Raw genomic sequence first — 19,831 nt, forward strand, 5'->3', positions numbered from 1 at the left:
AAAATGTTAGATATCACACTAATAAATGGCAGGTTGGATATGAGAACTAATTGGATTCATCCACTTTGTTTCACATCATATATTTAAAAATGCATTTAGTGAATGATAATATATTAAATTGGGATGGAATATTTGTTGTGTAATTAAAAATAAAAAACTAGGTAGGGTGTTACTCTCATGGAACTGCAAATATCATATAAAGGAACAATACTCTTAATTATCTTAATAGTTGTGATAAAAAAAAAATTAATATTAAAAGAACAGTTTCTGTCATGGAACTGCAAACTTTCACATAACAGTAGCTTTTATATAGAAATGCATTTAGTGATAATATGCACTTATAAGAGCCATGTTGATGTCTTTGACTACTTGTTCAGAATCATCACAGGAGAGAACCACAACTTCAACTACAACAGTGGGGTTTCATCTTAAAGTTGCTTGAGCTGACTACACTGTGAATCCAAAAAAAAACAAAAAAAAAAAAAACAAAAATCCTCCATTCACAACTGCAACAGACATATATCACATAACTTCATCGCAGAAACAACCATTGGCATATAGAAATAACGACAGGTATGAATGCCACTGACTCGCAATTTTTCTATACGAAAGTTGGATTAAATATTCTAATTAGACTTTTATTTTCGAAAAAAAAAACACAAAATCATCTGGATTATAAAGGTTTTACATGCAAAAAAGTTTAGGCTGATGGATGTCGCCGGCTACTGGCTACTGATCAGCAACATCAACATCAACGTGACTGAGATACATATATTTCTTATAATTGACTTGCAATATTTTTTACATGAAAGTTGGATTCATATTATTGGTAGAGTCAGAAAAATTATTAATAAAGAATGAACTTATCTTCAATATACGCTTTTTCTACACTGCCGTGCCTTTTTTGAAGCTTCAGCCTGTGTGCATGTGCATATATGGAACTGCAAAGTATGCTTTTAGCTTCAAAATTCATATTCAATGCCTAACGTTGTTTAGATCTATAGTTGAAAGAATATATAAAATTTGTGAAACTATAATTTTTTTATAACTATAGTAATAATGATAATATTTTTTTATTATTATTGTTGTTGTTGTTAGAATTATTTTTTGTTTCATGTGAGTATTTCTTTTCCATAGTCTAATTAAGTATTGAACATCACCTATGCTGGAAATTGTATGGAAAGATCTAAAGGGGAAAGTTCTAGCTCTTCGCCTCTTCGAGTTATTCAACTGCAGTGAGGAAATGTTACTTGTATGGGGAATGGATTCAAGTATGTGTTATTGCAGATCAATATGTGGTCTACAATGAAGTTTTTAATAATTTGTAAGAGTTAATACCAGCCAAGGTCCCTCAAGTATAGTGGTTCCGCCACCTATGATCCTAATCTTTCAAATCAACCCTCCGTGATCCTCCAAGTTTCAAAAATGACCTGCCATAGTCCTACCGTTAGTGTTTTCCGTTTCAGCCATCAAATGTGAGGGCATAATAATCTTTTCATTTATTATCCAGCCAAAACAATTCATTTTGTGAGGATAAACATCGTCGAGGTCACTAACGACGGCGATGAGCTTTGCTTTTCCGTCAGAATCGCTTCCGCCTGCTTCCCGATCGACAACTTCTACGAGAGTGCTGAGTGCAGCCGCGGATTCGACTGCGTGAATTCGCTCAAATCTGAAACTACCCCCATTGCCAGGCTCAATCTCAAACGCCTTGCCGCGTTTTCTTCCTAATTCTACTCTGTAACTTCCAGAAACGCGGGTTAGTGGTGTTATTGCCTTTGTCGCAAAGGCACAAGAAATCCTGCGTCTCAGTATCAAAACCCACACGTCTCGCCGCCCTTAGTAACATCTTGGCACTCCAAGCACTTCGCCGTCACCGGAATATCGAAGTCCACTCGGATGCCGTACTCCGGCACCTGGTTAAACGCTGGGGTGGCGCCAAGGTTCCGACAGTACACGCCGGTGTATGACGCGTAGTGACGCAACATTAACCTCGACTATTCCGCCCCCTTGGGGTAATACGAGCAGCTGGAGCTGCCGCTGCGCAGGGTGGAGGGACACTCCGGTAGGTGGCGGCACAGGAAGCTGGTGTTTTCGCACGTCGAGTCGCACCGCTCAGGGAACTGCTCGCAGAACGCCGGCTTCGGCTCCACGATCACCTTCTCACCGCTGCAGTTGAAGAACAGATAATTGTTCTGCGGCGATAAATTGAAGTGGGTGCTCGTGTCCAGGCTGAACGGCTGCGTTGGCCGGAAATCCTCGCCGTCGTCGTCATAATCCATCGTTGAAATGGATTAGGTAGGGCTAATTTTAATTTCTGAGCATTGAAATATGTGAAAGGTCCATTATGCCCTCACATTTGATGGCTGAAACGAAAAACACTACGGTAGGACAGTAGCAGGTCATTTTTGAAACTTGGAGGATCACGGAGGGTTGATTTGAAAGTTTAGGACCATAAGTGGCGGAACCACTACATTCGAGGGACCTTGGCTGATATTAACTCTAATTTGTAACTACAATTTATAAATTTTAGTATTAGTAAACTTTAAATCAAATATATTTAATGATTTTTGTAATATATGAATTGAATATATGTTTACATTAAGTTGTGTAATTTTTTTTTTTCACTAAATACTTATATTATAATAGGCAAGAATGTGTATATATGTGCTGCTCACCTTAATAAAAATCAATTCTAATTTTAATTGCTAATCTTTATGGTCATAATTTTATTATTGCAAGTGAGCAAATAATTAAAGAAAAAACCTCATATTACTTTTTTATATATAACATTTATTAACATTAATAGTTTTAAATATTATTACATAATTATACTATTTTAAAATTTTAGTTCGTGCATCGTACGGGTGGCATACTAGTTTTTTACGCGAATTGCGCGATTGGGATAATGCCCAAAGTTTTTTTTTTTTTTTAAGTACTTTAAAGTAAATCAAGGCAAGATTATATTGGAATTGTTCATGCATAGATAATTGAATGTTGAATTTGCGTATTTAAAAAGGTAATTCTAAGTTTACAAATGCAAGATAATATAGTCTAGATTGATTATAATTGTCAATAAAATAATTGTATAGGTATGGTTGAAACCAAATACGGGACATAAGGGAGAGCAAATACAAATTATGGCATAAAATATTAAATATATACTAATATTGAAGAGCTAACTGCTGATTGCCAAACCAGGATATTGCGATGTAGTTTTCCACTTCAATTTGTTGTGTGATTTGAATACTCTTTTTGTCAATAAATCCCCAAAGTAGTTAATATGATTGACTTAATTATATTTTTTTTTTTATTTTTTAAAAACAATTATTATTATTATTATTATTATTATTATTATTATTATTATTATTATTATTATTATTATTATTATTATTATTATTATTATTATTATTATTATTATTATATGTATACCATTAGATCATTTTACATGTTAATCTAAACAGCTAATTTTTTCAAATATCTTTTTACCAACCGTTGATATAATTCGCTGGTCAAATCCGCTAATGTTAACCGCTAACTGCTGATTGTCAAACAAGGACATTGCGAGGTAGTTCTCACTTCAATTTGTTCTGTGATTTGAATACTCTCTTTGTCAACAGATCACTCAAGTAGTTAATATGATTGACTTTATTAATTATATTTTTTAATTTTTTCATGGTATTAATAAAATACTTGGTAAATAAATATATATAGCATTATTTTGTATTATAACTTTGATATTTAATTAAAAAATAGTGAACAAAAAAGATAATAGACAATATAGTGAATATAATCAATTGATGAATTTGAATGTAAAGAATTTTTACATTGGAGAAAGATAAAGACAATATAATTAATAAAATTATTTCTCTTAATTAATTTATTGATAATGAATATATATTTTTTTTAATAAAGACATTGTAGGGACAATGTAGCGAATATAATCAATTGATGAATTTGAATGTAAAGAATTTTTATATTGGAGAAAAATAAAGATAATATAACTAATGAAATTATTTCTCTTATTTAATTTATTGATAATGAATAAGTTTTTTTTTTTTTTTTTTTGAATAAAAACATTGTAGACACATAATTCTAAATTAAAGTAATGTATATGTATTATTTTTTGGTGTAGCTACTAAATTATTATTTAATTTAGTAAGAGTAAAATATAGTACTAATTATGCCAACTTTGATTGGGATGAGGTTCGAACCTAAGACCTTTCTTATTGAAATAAATGAGTAATGTTAACGGTGAACTAACAGAAATTAACGGAAAATATAATATTTAACGGAAAAGTTAACGGATAATCATATTCATGATAAATTAGGAAATCTTAAGAAAAAATTAAAATCTGATCAATCTGAGCCATTCATTTAATTAAAAAATTTGGTCGCCATCTTTCCTACCGATTATATAGGCCTAACTCTCTTGGGCTCTTATTAGTATAGTAGATATATTTATATTATGTAATGTGATACAAAGAAATATTCAATATAGTATGTGAATGTAGAATTTTCATTCCTATTACTGATCAAATTAAACAAAACCTTGATGAGTTCCTTAGCATTGTGAACAAATAATTGAATTTTTATGTTAAATAGATAAAATAAAGAAATAAATATGATTGCTTAATTACTTTTCCAATTGGGTAATTTATATCATGTCAAAATTACAAATTTAATTCCCAAAATCATTATTGATTTTTATAAGTTCCTCTCAGTAAAAGAATGACACCAGTTCAATAGTTATCCTGTGCAACCGAATGTACCATGCGCATGGTGCATACGGTTCAAAACAACGTCGTTTTGATTAAAAACGCGCGTCCCACTTTAAAAAAAAAAAATCAGGTTCGACTCTCAGCAATAGCATTATTGTGGATATATAGTTATGAAATTGTGGATATATAGTTATGAAATTGTGGTTATATAGTTATGAATTTATGGATATTTAGTTCATTCATTCTGGATATTTAGTTCAATCATATATTGTGGATATTTAGTTCATTCATTGTGGATTTTTACTTCATTCATTCATTCATTGTGGATTTTTACTTCATTCATTCATTCATTGTGGATTTTTACTTCATTCATTCACTGTGGATATATAGTTATGAAATTGTGGATATATAGTTATGAAATTGTGGTTATATAGTTATGAATTTATGGATATTTAGTTCATTCATTGTGGATATTTAGTTCAATCATATATTGTGGATATTTAGTTCATTCATTGTGGATTTTTACTTCATTCATTCATTCATTGTGGATTTTTTACTTCATTCATTCATTCATTGTGGATTTTTACTTCATCTATTCACTGTGGATATATAGTTATGAAATTGTGGATATATAGTTATGAAATTGTGGTTATATAGTTATGAATTTCTGGATATATAAAAATGCTATTGCCGGGAATCGAACCTGATTTCTTCTTTAAGTGGGACGCGCGTTTTTTTAACCAAAACGGCACCGTTTTGCAACTAATAAGAACCAGCACACATGGAATCCAATAAGGGTCTATAGTGGGCTCATCACAAGGCCAAAAAGTACATCCTTAAAGCATCATTGGTGGAAAAATCAAGGAATTCCAATAATAATTCCATTCGATAGAGGAAAGTATTATAGTGGCCCGTTTCAAGTGATGTCACGGATCGAAGACAATGTTTATAAGATTCGAGGTCGAATCATTTTTCAAGAAGGGGAGGATGATGCGGCCCAACATAATGAAGATCCATTAAGATTACAAATTGGGCCAATCACAAGATCCGAGGCCCAAATCAGCTTTATTATTTGTGGTCATCATTTATTTTAAATTGTTTAGAATTAAAGAGAAAACACTAGTTGTATTTAGAAAGGATTCCTTAAATCCTTTTCTAAATAAAACTCTATTTACTTGTTTTCTAGATTAGGTTTAGGACTTTTTTTCCCATTGTATTTAGATTACAATGCTGCCCTATACCTATAAATAGGGCACATCCATATCAGTTTTGAGGAGGCTTTAATTCAATAAAATTTTTAAGTTTTTCTTTACACTTGTGTAAGAAACCTTATGGCTAATTGTGGACTCAATTAGTGGCTAGTCGTGGACTCGACTAGCAAATTGATTCGTGGACTCGAATCAATCTTACTTTCTTCAACCTTAGATTTAGGTTCGTGGACTCGTTCTTGAATCGAAGGAAACTAGATCCGACTCTAGTTGATTGAAGATTGCATCATCGAGGTACTTGAAGCTACAATGGGATTCTTCCAAGTCTTTGAGGATTCGAGACAAAGGGGTTCTCGTGAGGTTTAAGGTATTTTGATCCATCTCTATCTTTACATTGAGAGCAATTCTTGGGACAATACTCATCTTATTTGAATCTTGGACTAGGTTCATATCAATTTGGTATTCAGAGCCTAGGTTTGTCTCGTTATCATTGGAAATTTGGTTTCTTTGGTTCCCTAGGTTTATCTCGTTCTTATCTTACATACTACATTTATTCGTGTCTTATTCATTAAAAAAACCCCCCCAAAAATTTTCTTTTGCATTCTTGATTGTGTTCTTGAATCTTGATACATGTTCTCCAGTTTCTTGAAAAACAATCCCGAAAGTGAAGTTTTCCACCTCTTACCTGCGAGCTGAGAATAGTGAGGGAGCGAGCCAACTTTTTGGCTTCACTAACGTGATTACTCACACATCTTCTTGTTTTTTTTTTTTTAGATATTTTGTTTCCTATACAGATGGCTGATCAAGTTCCAAACTTTCCCCAGACATTAGAACAAAAGATAGACAGGTTACTCAAACGAATGAATAATTTGGAGCAACGCTCACAGCAAGTGCAACCACCACACAATGATGAGCGACACCTGCCACCAGTAGGAAGAGTGGATCCTATATGTCAAAGGATCCAGCAGCGTAATGTGGAGTTGGGAAACATTAAACATGAAATTCCTAACTTCACCGGTGAGAAAGGACCTACCGAATACATAGAATGGGAGAATGCTGTTGAAACTCTTTTTTATTTAAAGCAATATTCTGATCTTACAAAAATTAGGATAGTTGCTACATCTTTTAAGGGGTATGCATTATCTTGGTGGCGAAAAAGAAATATAGAAAGAGTTGCTAATTTTATTCCCTATGAATCTTGGGTTCAAGTGAGGGAAGATATGCGCCTAACTTTTCGTCCTAAATCTTTTTTCTATGATCTTGAAAGAAAATTGCAGGGAACGGTGCAAGGAAAAAAGTCAGTTGATGAGTACTACCAAACTACAAATATTTTGCTTAAACAGGGAGACATACATGAAGAAGAGACAAAAACTGTTGCTCGTTTCGTACATGGATTGAACTTAGAAATTCGATGTGGAATGAGTATTCAGAGATATGACACCCTTTATGATGCCTTGTATGCTGCACGTGAATCTGAGGCAAAAATCAAAGAGATGAAATTGTACAAGTCCAACAATGGTGCATCAAGATGGAACAACACAAGTTCCACCCCTAAAAGGCGTGATGAACATCCCCCTCCAAGAGATGATTCACAAGAAAAAGGTAAGGAAAAGGTAAGTGAGGCAGTGAGGCCTCAACATGATAGAGAATTGATTTGTTATAGATGTAATGGGAGAGGCCACATAGCTCGTGATTGCCCTAACAAAAGGGTAGTTAAGATAACAAAACAATCTGAAAATTTTGCTTCTTGTCTTGAATATAAGTCTAAGGATGAGGTATGTGACCATTTTGAAACTCTCAATGAACATGTTGAGGGAGAACCATTCATACCTTTAGATTCTGATTCTAAATATGTTGCTAGTGAGTCTAGTCATACTGTTGTTGTTAAGGAGGTTTTGAATGTTCACCCTTTAAAAGAAGATGAGTCTCAAAGAGAAAATATATTTTGTACTAAAGGGTCAATTAAAGAGAATGCTTGTGCTATGGTAATAGATTCTAGAAGTTGCACAGATGTGGCTAGTGCAGCTATGGTTAAATTTCCCCAGTTACCTTTGCTTAATCATCCAAATCCTTATTGTTTGCAATGGTTAACTGATGTAGGAGAAGCTAGAGTAACCAAACAGGATCTTATTCCTTTATCTATTAACAATTACTCTGATGAAATCTTGTGTGATAATATCCCAATGCAGGCTGCTCATATCTTGTTAGGTAGACCATTGCAATTTGACAGAAAAATAAGTTCTGATGGAATGAGGAACACTTATGTGTTTCACATGAATGGAGTTACATATTTCTTGTCTCGTTTGTATCCTAAACAAGTAGAAGAAATTCAATTGACATTGATGCAAGCTCTCAAACCAGCCTCAAAGAATGAAGAAATCATAGAGAGAAAAGTGGAACCTCCATGTTTGGAATTGCAATCACCACTCCAATCCTCTAACTCAGTTTGTAGCCAAACAAAGGGACCACAATCAGTGATACAGTGGAAAGGACCAGCCCAAGGTGTCAAAGTGCAACATCTCTTGGTAACTAAAAAGGATAGTATGCAAGAGAAAGGAAGGGGAGTCACTTTATACTCACTTTTATTCCAAAAGCATGCATTATTATTCTCTAGATTTCTTTGCCATGTTTCTATTAATGACGTACTTGCTAGATGTGTTAGAAATTTGTTTGCCTCCATACATCCAAGATTCCTTAATTTTGATTTTACTAAAACTTTGTTTGATAGAGATAAGGAATCACTGGAAAGTTATAAGGCACATTTGAAAACTTCTTATGTGAAACACTACTTGCTCAAGGGGTTTTGGTTCAAAGTCAATGGGATTTGCACTTTTTGCTTTGTTTTGGGCAATGGTTTAATTGTTGATTCACATAAAGGACACTTTGGTTTTCCAAAGAGTGATGACGTTTTGCATGGATATTTTCATTGGCCAAAGAAGAAAAAAGATGTAGAATCTTATGTTCATAATTGTGCTACTTACCACCACAATACATCTAAAACATTACTTGATATTTCCATGGATTTTGTGTTTGGTTTAGCCTTAAGCTCTAGAAGGAAAGATGTTGTGCTTGTTGAAAATTCAAAAAAGATGGCTAAATTTAATATGTCTCGTTTTGCTGATCTATTAATATCCAGAATGTTTAAATTCCATGATGTGTCATTAGACTTAATTGCCTTACTTGTTGATTGTAGGATGATGATTGGAGCGACTCGTGTCAAGCACCCCAAGAAAAAGTTCCATGAGCGTGATAAAACAGAAAGTGAGCTTGCTACTTTGTCTTTCATTGAAGATTTGGATTCGAGGACGAATCCTTTTCAAGAATGGGAGAATAATAGGAACCAGCACACATGGAATCCAATAAGGGTCTATAGTGGGCTCATCACAAGGCCAAAAAGTACATCCTTAAAGCATCATTGGTGGAAAAATCAAGGAATTCCAATAATAATTCCATTCGATAGAGGAAAGTATTATAGTGGCCCGTTTCAAGTGATGTCACGGATCGAAGACAATGTTTATAAGATTCGAGGTCGAATCATTTTTCAAGAAGGGGAGGATGATGCGGCCCAACATAATGAAGATCCATTAAGATTACAAATTGGGCCAATCACAAGATCCGAGGCCCAAATCAGCTTTATCATTTGTGGTCATCATTTATTTTAAATTGTTTAGAATTAAAGAGAAAACACTAGTTGTATTTAGAAAGGATTCCTTAAATCCTTTTCTAAATAAAACTCTATTTACTTGTTTTCTAGATTAGGTTTAGGACTCTTTTTCCCATTGTATTTAGATTACAATGCTGCGCTATACCTATAAATAGGGCACATCCATATCAGTTTTGAGGAGGCTTTAATTCAATAAAATTCTTAAGTTTTTCTTTACACTTGTGTAAGAAACCTTATGGCTAATTGTGGACTCAATTAGTGGCTAGTCGTGGACTCGACTAGCAAATTGATTCGTGGACTCGAATCAATCTTACTTTCTTCAACCTTAGATTTAGGTTCGTGGACTCGTTCTTGAATCGAAGGAAACTAGATCCGACTCTAGTTGATTGAAGATTGCATCATCGAGGTACTTGAAGCTACAATGGGATTCTTCCAAGTCTTTGAGGATTCGAGACAAAGGGGTTCTCGTGAGGTTTAAGGTATTTTGATCCATCTCTATCTTTACATTGAGAGCAATTCTTGGGACAATACTCATCTTATTTGAATCTTGGACTAGGTTCATATCAGCAACCGTATGCACCTTGCAAGGTGCATTCGGTTGCATAGCATAATTTGCGCTCTTTGTAGGTCTATCATTCTTTTTTTTGTAATTATTCACACTAACAGGAAAAAGGCTTTTCAACGTGATTTTTTTTTTTTACTGCTTTACGTGGATGGAAAGCATCGAATTTTCGACCACCGGAAAGTGATCCAAAATTGTCAAAATTCGATCAAAAATTAATGTTCTGATCACTTTTGGAGTCTGCAAAAAATGCTCATCGGTATTTTCGACCACAGTACCCCATATAGTGGTTGAAAATACCGTCCACAAAAAATAGTAGCATCGGAACCTTTAGTCACATGGGAAAGTTGTCGCCGTAAGTTTCCGACCACTTGGTGGTCGGAAATCTTAACTCCGTAATTATACGGAGTACGTTTTCCAACCACGGGCTGTAAAAAATAATTAAATAAAAAAGTTACATTTCATTGCTCTATTAATTTAATGCATATTATCTACCCTGCAATACTAATTTTAAAACAAATAGTACTTTTATAACAACTAGTAATTCACCCGCGCGATGCACGGGGAAAAAAGTATGTTATTATAAAGATAAATAAAAAATAGAAAAATAAAAATATTTTAAATTGTTTAATATAATAATATTTTTGAGCTTCCATTGGTCAAGTATTTATTATTTTTTATAGAATACAAAATTATAATTAAAATTTTGTATGGTTAATATAATCTCTAATTATGTATATATTCAAATAAACTTATAGAGAGAATTTACATAATTACATTGATTTATTTTTAATTGTATTTCATCTATATTATAATTTTCACAGTACGAATAATAAATAAGATAATTACATTTAGAAAGAAAATTTCAAATTTTGTATGAGTAAATTTAAACTATAATTGAACACATTTTTTTTTTATATGATTATATAATATATTCTTTATGCACATGGCATTTCATAAACTCAAATGTCATTTTATAAATCCAAGACCACTTTTTGTGGAGATAATTCAAATGTATTTTTTTTCTTTTAAAAGTCCTAAGTTTAGACATCCAGACAAACATTAAAGACACATACGATATATACATTTATATATATTTAAATTTTTATTTATGGCTTAAATGATTTTTTTTTTATTCTGAAATCCAATAATTGACCCACGGCCCGCAACATTTGCTTTCTTCATCCCTTCTCGCTTCTGTAATTTCTTTGAAGCATTTGAGAGGGAGAAAAATTATATGTAGAGGCTTGCATTAATTGCATTGTTTCAGATATCGAATTGGCTTTCATCGAAAATTTAATTAATATTGTAATCCCAAGAACCACCATAAATAACAAAAGCATATCAAATAGACTTTCATGGTAAAATCAGAGATTTAATTAATATTGCATCGTTTCATATTTTCTATTAATCGGGAATCGGAATCCTTAATCCTAATATCATAACATTTAATAACTCCATTAATTCAATAAATGTAATCCTTTGTTATGGGCAAGAAAAAAAATAGCTATTTTATTTTTCAAATGTGTTGATTTTTTATTTTTTTTTTATTATTTTTTTTTTATAGTAAAAGATGTTGTGGCTATTTTATATTTATAGCTAGTAATAATAATAATAATGTTGGTAATTAATTGTAACATTAATTACCTCCCAACCATATAGCTTTATTATATGTAAGATGTAGCATTATTAGGATTCTATGTATTTGAGTATTAGGACTCTATGTATCTGAGTCCAGTTATGATTCACAATCCTAGTCTCCCTATGTCTCCTCTTGTATATATACCTAGGATCTGTACTCTTGTAATTTATCCCTGTTAATACATTCAATAACAATTCTCACATGATATCAGCTAGCTAGGGTTTCTTTCCAATGGCCGACGAATATGTCAATTCTTCTGAATGGACTGTTTCTGATGCTACTCTCTCATCGGTTGCTTCAACCGTAACCACCTTCTCTACTGCTCATCACTTTATCAATATCAAACTGACTTATCGAAACTCTTATTTTGGAGGGCTCAAGTTGTTCCTTTTTATCAACGGGCATGACCTAATGGGTTTCATCGACGGCTCAAACCCTTGTCCGCCGGCCATGATCTCGTCCGGCGAGGAGGGGGCGCTACCACTACTGTAACACCCCGTGTTACGACCTCTAACCCAAACTAATTATTTAATCACTTACCCTAAAAAGAGAATTAAAATCCATTAATTAACTAAGAAGGGTCCACCATAGTCCATGGACCCTCATCCCTAAAACCAACCCCTTAGTCCTATAAGGAATAGAATTAGCAAACCCATACCATTTAGACCCTAATCGGGACTCTTAGATATATAAATAGGGGCATAGGAGGCACTTAAAACCCACACCATAATAAATATCACCACACAAGAATTCCCAAGAATCCCCCACCACCAAACATAGGAGAAATCAAGAAGAAGAGATCTTAGAGAAAAGAGCCTTAATAGCCAAGGAATCTAATTAAGGCTAAGAGGTAACCCATGTCTCAACAAAACCTATTTTCCTTGCTATAATCTTCTTCTTTGACTCCTTCTATATGCTTGTGTCTTGATGAAATCTTCTATGATAATTATGATATGATCTTGATGATAGATGAGATGATTTTATGTGTGATCTTGATGGTCTTGATGATGATAAGAGGATCTTGATGATTGCGTGATGTTCTTGATAAATCTTGATATTAAAGATGAACTATGATCTTGATGATTTGAATGGGATTAGAGCCCTAGGTTAAATTAGGGAATTTTATATTGTGATGTTCTTGGTGTATATTTGGGTGGGATTTCGCATGTTCGGGTGTCAATTATGTTTAGAAGTCATGCTAGGATATGTTCAATATGATTCTTGGTTTTGATCCATTATTTGACTACGTGGTATCGTCGTTTGTGTTTAAAAGTGTCGAAACATGGTTTCGGGTTCCACGAAAGATACCGGGACCCAAAATATGGAAAAAGAGTCAGTGGGGGGTAGGGGAACCCGCCACCTACCCGCTGCCCCATTCGGGCGTCGCCGGCAGCGGGCAGGCGATTGCCCGCCGGGCACCCGCTACCCGGTTTCTCGCCGCCCGGCGGGTGGTCCTCCACCCGCTGGTTCTCCCACTTCGGGATGGTGGTTTCCTCCGTTTGATGTTTCCCCGACCCTCGTGGTGTCCCAACGGACTTCGTTTATCGTGCCTGAGTCTAGTTTGATGTTTCGGGTACCGTTCGTAGGATAAAAGAGTCTTGTGTATCGCATGCTAGTTGAATTGGTATCCCGTTGGCCTAGGCGAAAGAAGTATGAACCCCTTAGGGTTATTCCTAGTATGTGGATGACCACGCATAGGTTTCATTATACGTTTTCTCCCCTTTCGCAATGTGTTAATATGGGTTGCATGTGCTTGCTATGTGTTATGTGTGCATGATACCCCAATTTGGTTGCGATCAAATTGGTTATACCTGAGCTGCGGTTCAGAAGGTGGCTGCGGTCAGAAATACACTTTTGGGCTGCGGTCCACCATTTGGTTGCAATCAAACGTTTTACATGAGCTGCAGTTTATATTCCTGGCTGCGGTCAGAGGTTCACTTTTGGGCTGCGGTCCACTGTTTGGTTGCGATCAAACATTATGATGAGCTGCGGTTCATCGGTCGGTTGCGATCGACCCCTTCGTGTTGCGATACGAGGCAGGGTGCTACGGGGCCGCGTTAGCGCTATATGTGCTGACCCTCATATATGGGCATGCGATTGGTCCTGTGGCGCCACCAAAGTGCGCTTATGTGATAATATATGAATTGGATGATGATATGAACGATGTTAAGTGAATCTGTGAAACTAGGATATATGCTAGTATCTTTATATGCTTGATTATAACTGTTGAATATGCTTATCACTATTTGTCGAGTCTATTCCTAGTTTTTAAAGCTAGAGTCTCCTAAGTATATACCTTCCTGCTTCAAAATGGTTTTCATATATATATATATATATATATATATATATATATATATATATATATATATATATATATATATATATATATATATATATATATATATATATATATATATATATATATATATATATATATATATATATTGTATTTCAACGCGTTGGAGTGGGTTACCAGCATCATTCGCTGAACAGATATATTTGGCTTTCAGGCACAGATGATTAGCTACCGGAGCGCGCTAGAAGACCTCAGCTTAGATAGTTAGTCTTTCCTTTCGGCCTGCGCGCCTTGATGATGTAACGACAATGTTTAAAGGATAATTAGTTAGAATAGCCTGTGCATCTGAGTTCTCCAGCTCAGATGTGGCATAACACCCCAGACCTTATGTTTAGAATACTCCATTTGGGATTTATTTAATAGAATTGCTTTCATATTATAAGATTGAAAAGTTTTAAAATTTTGGGGTGTTATAACTACCGAATCCCGCTCGTCCTCCGTGGGTTCATTAGGATCAGACGCTCATTTCTATGCTTATGTCATCGTTGTCTGATGAAGTTATGCCTTTGGCAATTGGGCATCACACCAGACGTGCAGTGTGGACTGCCGTCACCTCTGCCCTCGCCTCGTCGTCTCGATCTTGCTCGTTGAATCTACTCGGGCAGCTCTAGACACTTTAGCAGGGTGACGCCTCCGTTGCCGATTACATCGGCCGAGCCCAGGTTCTGATAGAGGACCTTACTCTTGGTGGCCGACATGTTCCTCTCGATGAGCAAAATGTGTACGTCTTCCGGGGGTTGAGGCCCGAATTCCGGGCTCTTGTCTCTTCCCTCAACGTTCGGGGAACACCGGTCATGCTCCATGAGCTCTCGGATCTCCTCGGTGCCGAGGAGTTCATCGTCGGCAGTGGACCGAGCACCTCGTTGACGGCCTTCATTGTCCAGGAAGGTAGACAGCAGCAGCGGGGCAAGGGGGGCCAGTCGCGTGGTCGTGGTCGTGGCTCCGAGCAGTCCGACGGTCAAAATGGTCGTGTAGAGCGAAAACATAGGCATATTGTTGAAACTGTACTAACCCTCATGGCTCGTGCCTCTGTTCCGTCTCAGTTTTGAGATTTTGCATTTGAGACTGCGGTTTATTTAATTAACAAAATGTTGTCTGCTATATTAAATAACTCTAGTCCTCATTAGTTATTGCATAAATCTCCCCCATCCTACTCTTTTCTTCGTGTCTTTGATTGTCTGTGTTATCCTCACCTACCGCCTTATAATCGTCACAAAATGTCCTATACGTCATCTCAGTGTGTCTTTCTTGATTATCCTGGGTCCTTTAGGGGGTATATGTAACACCCCAGATTTTTGAAACTTTTAAGACTTATATAATAAAGATAAATTCTCATTAAATCCCAAACTTAATATAGTAGAGTACGGGGTGCTATGCCACACCTGAGCTAGAGAACTCAGGTGCACAGGCTAACTAACTAATATCCTCAATAATGTAAATACGCAAGCACGACACGCAGGCCAAAAAGGGAAACTATCTACTCTACGCTCCGAATCTCTAGCGCGCTCCAGTGTCTACTCTTCAGTGCCTGAAAGCCAAATATATCTGTTCAGCGAGAGGTGCTGGTAACCCACTCCAACGCGTTGAAATACAATATAGGTATATGTATAGATATAGATATAGGAAAACCATTTTGAAGCAGGAAGATATATACTTAGGAGACACTAGTTTTAAAACCAAGAATAGACTCGACAGGTAGGGATAAGCACATTCAACAGTTATAATCAAGCATATAGAGATACTAGCATATATCCTATTGTCACAGATTCACTTCATCTTATTCATATCATCATCCCAACTCGTATCTCATCACACCCAAGCACACTTTGGTGGCGTCACAGGACCAATCGCATGCCCATACATGAGGGTCAGCGCATATAGCTCTGACACGGCCCCGCAGCACCATGCCTCGTATCGCAATACGAAGGGGTCGATCGCAACCGACCGATGAACCGCAGCTCATCATAATGTTTGATCGCAACCAAACAGTGGACTGCATCCCAAGAGTAGTCATCTGACCGCAGCCAGGAATATGAACCGCAGCTCATGTAAAACGTTTGATCGCAACCAAACGGTGGACCGCAGCCTGAGAGTGTAATTCTGACCGCAGCCAGCTTCTGAACCGCAGCTCAGGAATAACCAATTTGATCGCAACCAAATTGGGGTATCATGCACACATAACACATAGCAAGCACATGCAACCCACATTAACACATTGGGAAGGGGAGAAAACGTATAATGAAACCTATGCGTGGTCATCCACATACTAGGAATAATCCTAAGGGGGGGGTTCATACTTCTTTCACCTTGGCCAACGGGATACCAATTCAACTAGCATGCGATATATATAAGACTCATTTATCCTACGAATGGTACCCGAAACATCAAACTAGACTTAGGCACGACAAACGGAGTCCGTTGGGACACCACGAGGGTCTGGGAAACATCAAACGGGGAAGCCGGAGTCCCGAGTTGGGACAATTTCCAGCGGGTAGCCGGTGGGTGGAAGGCCACCCGCCGGCGACCAGTCTCTGGGCAGCGGGTGCCCGGCGGGCAGTCGCCTGCCCGCTGCCGGCGACGCACTTTTCGGGCAGCTGGTAGGTGGCGGGTCCCCCTACCCCCACCTACCCCCCACTGACTTTTTACCAAAATAAATGTCCCGGGATCCGTCGTGGAACCCGAAACCATGCTTAGACACTTTTAAACGCAATTGATGACACCATGTAGACAATTAACGGATCAAAAGCAAGAATCATATAGCACATATCCTATCATGACTTCTAAACATAATCAACACCCGAACATGCGAAATCCCACCCAATTATATCAAGAATAACACAATACGAAATTCCCAATTTAAACCTAGAGCTCTAATCATATTCAAATCAATAAAATCATAGTTCATCTTTTAATTGCCAAAACATCAAGATTCATCAAGAACATCACATAATCATCAAGAACCTCTCAACACCATCAAGATCATCAAGATCACACATAAAATCATCTCACAATCATTAAGAACATATCATCAATATCATAAACGATTCATCAAGACATAATCATAGATAGGAGGCCAAAGAAGAGACATGGGTTACCTCTTAGCCTTAATTAATTCCTTGCCCTATGAAGGGTCTTTCTTTAAGCTTTCTTCTTTCTTGATTTCTCCTAAGGGAATTCTTAGAACTTTTTGTGTGGTGAGAGATTATTGTGGTGTAAGATCTAGGTGCCTCCTATAACCTTATTTATATATTTAAGAGTCCTAATTAGGGTCTAAGTGGTATGGGTTTACTAATCCTATTCCTTATAGGACTAAGGACTTGTTTTAGGGATAAGGGTCCATGGTCCATAGTGACCATATTAATTAATTAGAGAGAATCCTAATAATAATCTGAATAGTAAAAGGCCTACTTCCTTTATTCTTAATAGATAAATAGGTCTAGGATTCCTAATTAGAATCTGACTAGTAAAAGGTTTACTTTCTTTATTCCTAATAGGCTTAAAGCTCTAGTTTAGGCAAGGGTCCACGATTCATGGTGGACCTTATTAATTATTTAAAGGGAAACCTAACCAATTTAAATCTTATTTAATTATTATTAGCGGGATTAATTAAATAATTAATCCGGGATTGAAGGCCGTAACACGGGGTGTTACACTCTCCCCCCCTTACGAGAAGCTTCGTCCCCGAAGCTTAGAAGTCATTACAGGGATAACGAGTCAAAAGTAGTACGGTGGTCATATTGAGAGAATGTATTCTATGGGGAGAATACATAATTGTATATCTATGTGTACTGGGTTTTTGGGAACGATTTGGTTAAATGGATTAAGAGAGTGGGTTTCAAACTTGAGGACAAAGTGAATTTAAGAATTAGGATCAAAGTTTTCAAGGTTTGCATCTTTAGGAGGTGAGGTTGCTACCTTGTATGGAATCGTTAAAATAGGGAATCAAGAATGGGGTTTGAAGGGTAGAAAGGGTTTTGTAATAAGGAGGGGCTCGGTTATCCAAGGGAGGGAAAGGGGTTCGGCTAGGATGGGTTAAGGGTTCTCGATTCAAGTGACTATTCTGGTTTGATGCTTTGATCACGACGTATTGATGAACTGATGATCCTTCTCCTTTGGTGTTGGCACTTGCTTTACTTTAAGATCCTTGTCGGACCTTGCTTCCCAAGCTTAAGTTTCATCCTTCTTTTCTATCTTGAGGGAATCGCCCGTGATGATTTAATACTTACTTCTTTAATACGTCCAAGTCTTGACCAAGTTTGGTCAACCAAGCCAATCTTTTAGGGCGCACTTCCCAAATTCTTCCCAAAGTCTCTTGGGAGTCGATAAACTTTGGGTTGACTTTCTCTTCTTATTGAATTTCATCTCCTTTTTAGTGAATGAAATTCTTAGTAAGACTTTATGTCTTCCCTGAGGTTCGGCTTGTTGTGCCCTTTTGTGTTACTTTTAATGATGAAGGTGCCCTTGCATGCTCTTTTTCTTCTTGAAGTGCAGTTGGTTACCTAATCTTGTTGTGGAATGACTTGGTGACTTTACGAGTCATCTCATTTCCTTGTGGGTCCTCAATAACCCTTGAGGCCTTGGCACAAATGTGCTCTTTTACCTTTTTGCCTAGCACCACGGACTACGTCGTTCTTGATTTCATACAACTTGTAAGGAGCCCTCTGATTTGCTTGAACGATATCCACGGTTTGAAGGGATCCCGGTCCATCCTTAGCATTTTGACTTTTAAGGCCTTTGTGAGTCCTTAGCACGAGTTCCCAACTCGCCTCCTTGGTTTGCACAATCCTTCATGCCAATCATCCCTAGTCGGTTGCATCGTAGAGTCCAACTTCAACTCCACGTGTAATGCAATTGGTTGCGCTTTTCCGACGGTGTCTTGCGTGTCAAGGACTTTTACCGAGGACACCATGTTTGGGCAACCCATGGTTCCTTACCCAAGACTCGCGTTCATCAATCGAGGCACACAAGTGCGCCATGAATCAATAAAACGAGGAGTTAAGAAATCAGCACATTGTACCAGTGGGCGTGAGGTGGGCGGTCGTCCGCCTGCCAAGCTCCTGTCAGAGCCCCGTCAAGGTCCCGTTAGGGTCCCATTAAGGTCCCGTTGGGGACCCGCGGGAAGGTGACTGGGAAGAGTGAATTACTTCGAGAAAAATCCCAAGAATGCACAGATTCAAGTCCCGACAAGCCCCATGCCTATGTGCACAATAAAAGGGATTTGAATACATAGGATGACCCATCGTACGGTGTTATTGATCCTTAAGCACGAGTTCTAGATGAGTCAAGACTCTCGTATGTTCTTTCCGCTTAGTAGGTCGGGTTCGGTTTCCAATTTAGCAACCTCGTCATCTTCACCGAGTAGTTGGTTATAAGCCAACTTTGTCTTTTCCTTGCTTGATTAATGATAAGCCTTCTTGTTTTTTTCTTGGAGTTCGGCTTGTCGCTCACTCTTTGTTCAATCCTTTGGTGACCAAGTGCTTGGTGATGCATTTCTCTTCCTTGGAATGCATTTGATTGACTGCCCTTGACGTCGCGTGGTGTTTTGGCGATTTTGTGTGTCACATGCACTTCTTACGGTGCCTTAAAACCATCAAGGTCCTTGTTCCAAGGTAAGACCTTCATTGCAGGGAAGCTTTTAGTTGTATGATACTTCCCACGCGTCCGTTGCCTCGTCTTGT

General features: G+C 36.9%; 1 long non-coding RNA gene across 1 annotated transcript; it reads right to left on the minus strand.

Annotated features, from left to right (window-relative positions):
• Positions 1-1,538: 1,538 nt before the first annotated feature.
• Positions 1,539-16,790, minus strand: LOC109173931. The gene is made up of 3 exons (XR_002052980.1): positions 16,778-16,790; positions 2,502-2,513; positions 1,539-1,710 (listed from the first exon to the last, which is right to left on the minus strand). It is a non-coding gene; the product is annotated as an uncharacterized LOC109173931 (long non-coding RNA).
• Positions 16,791-19,831: the final 3,041 nt, after the last annotated feature.

The sequence above is a fragment of the Ipomoea nil genome, unplaced genomic scaffold, assembly GCF_001879475.1.
Source record: "Ipomoea nil cultivar Tokyo-kokei standard unplaced genomic scaffold, Asagao_1.1 scaffold0497, whole genome shotgun sequence".
NCBI lineage: Eukaryota > Viridiplantae > Streptophyta > Magnoliopsida > Solanales > Convolvulaceae > Ipomoea > Ipomoea nil.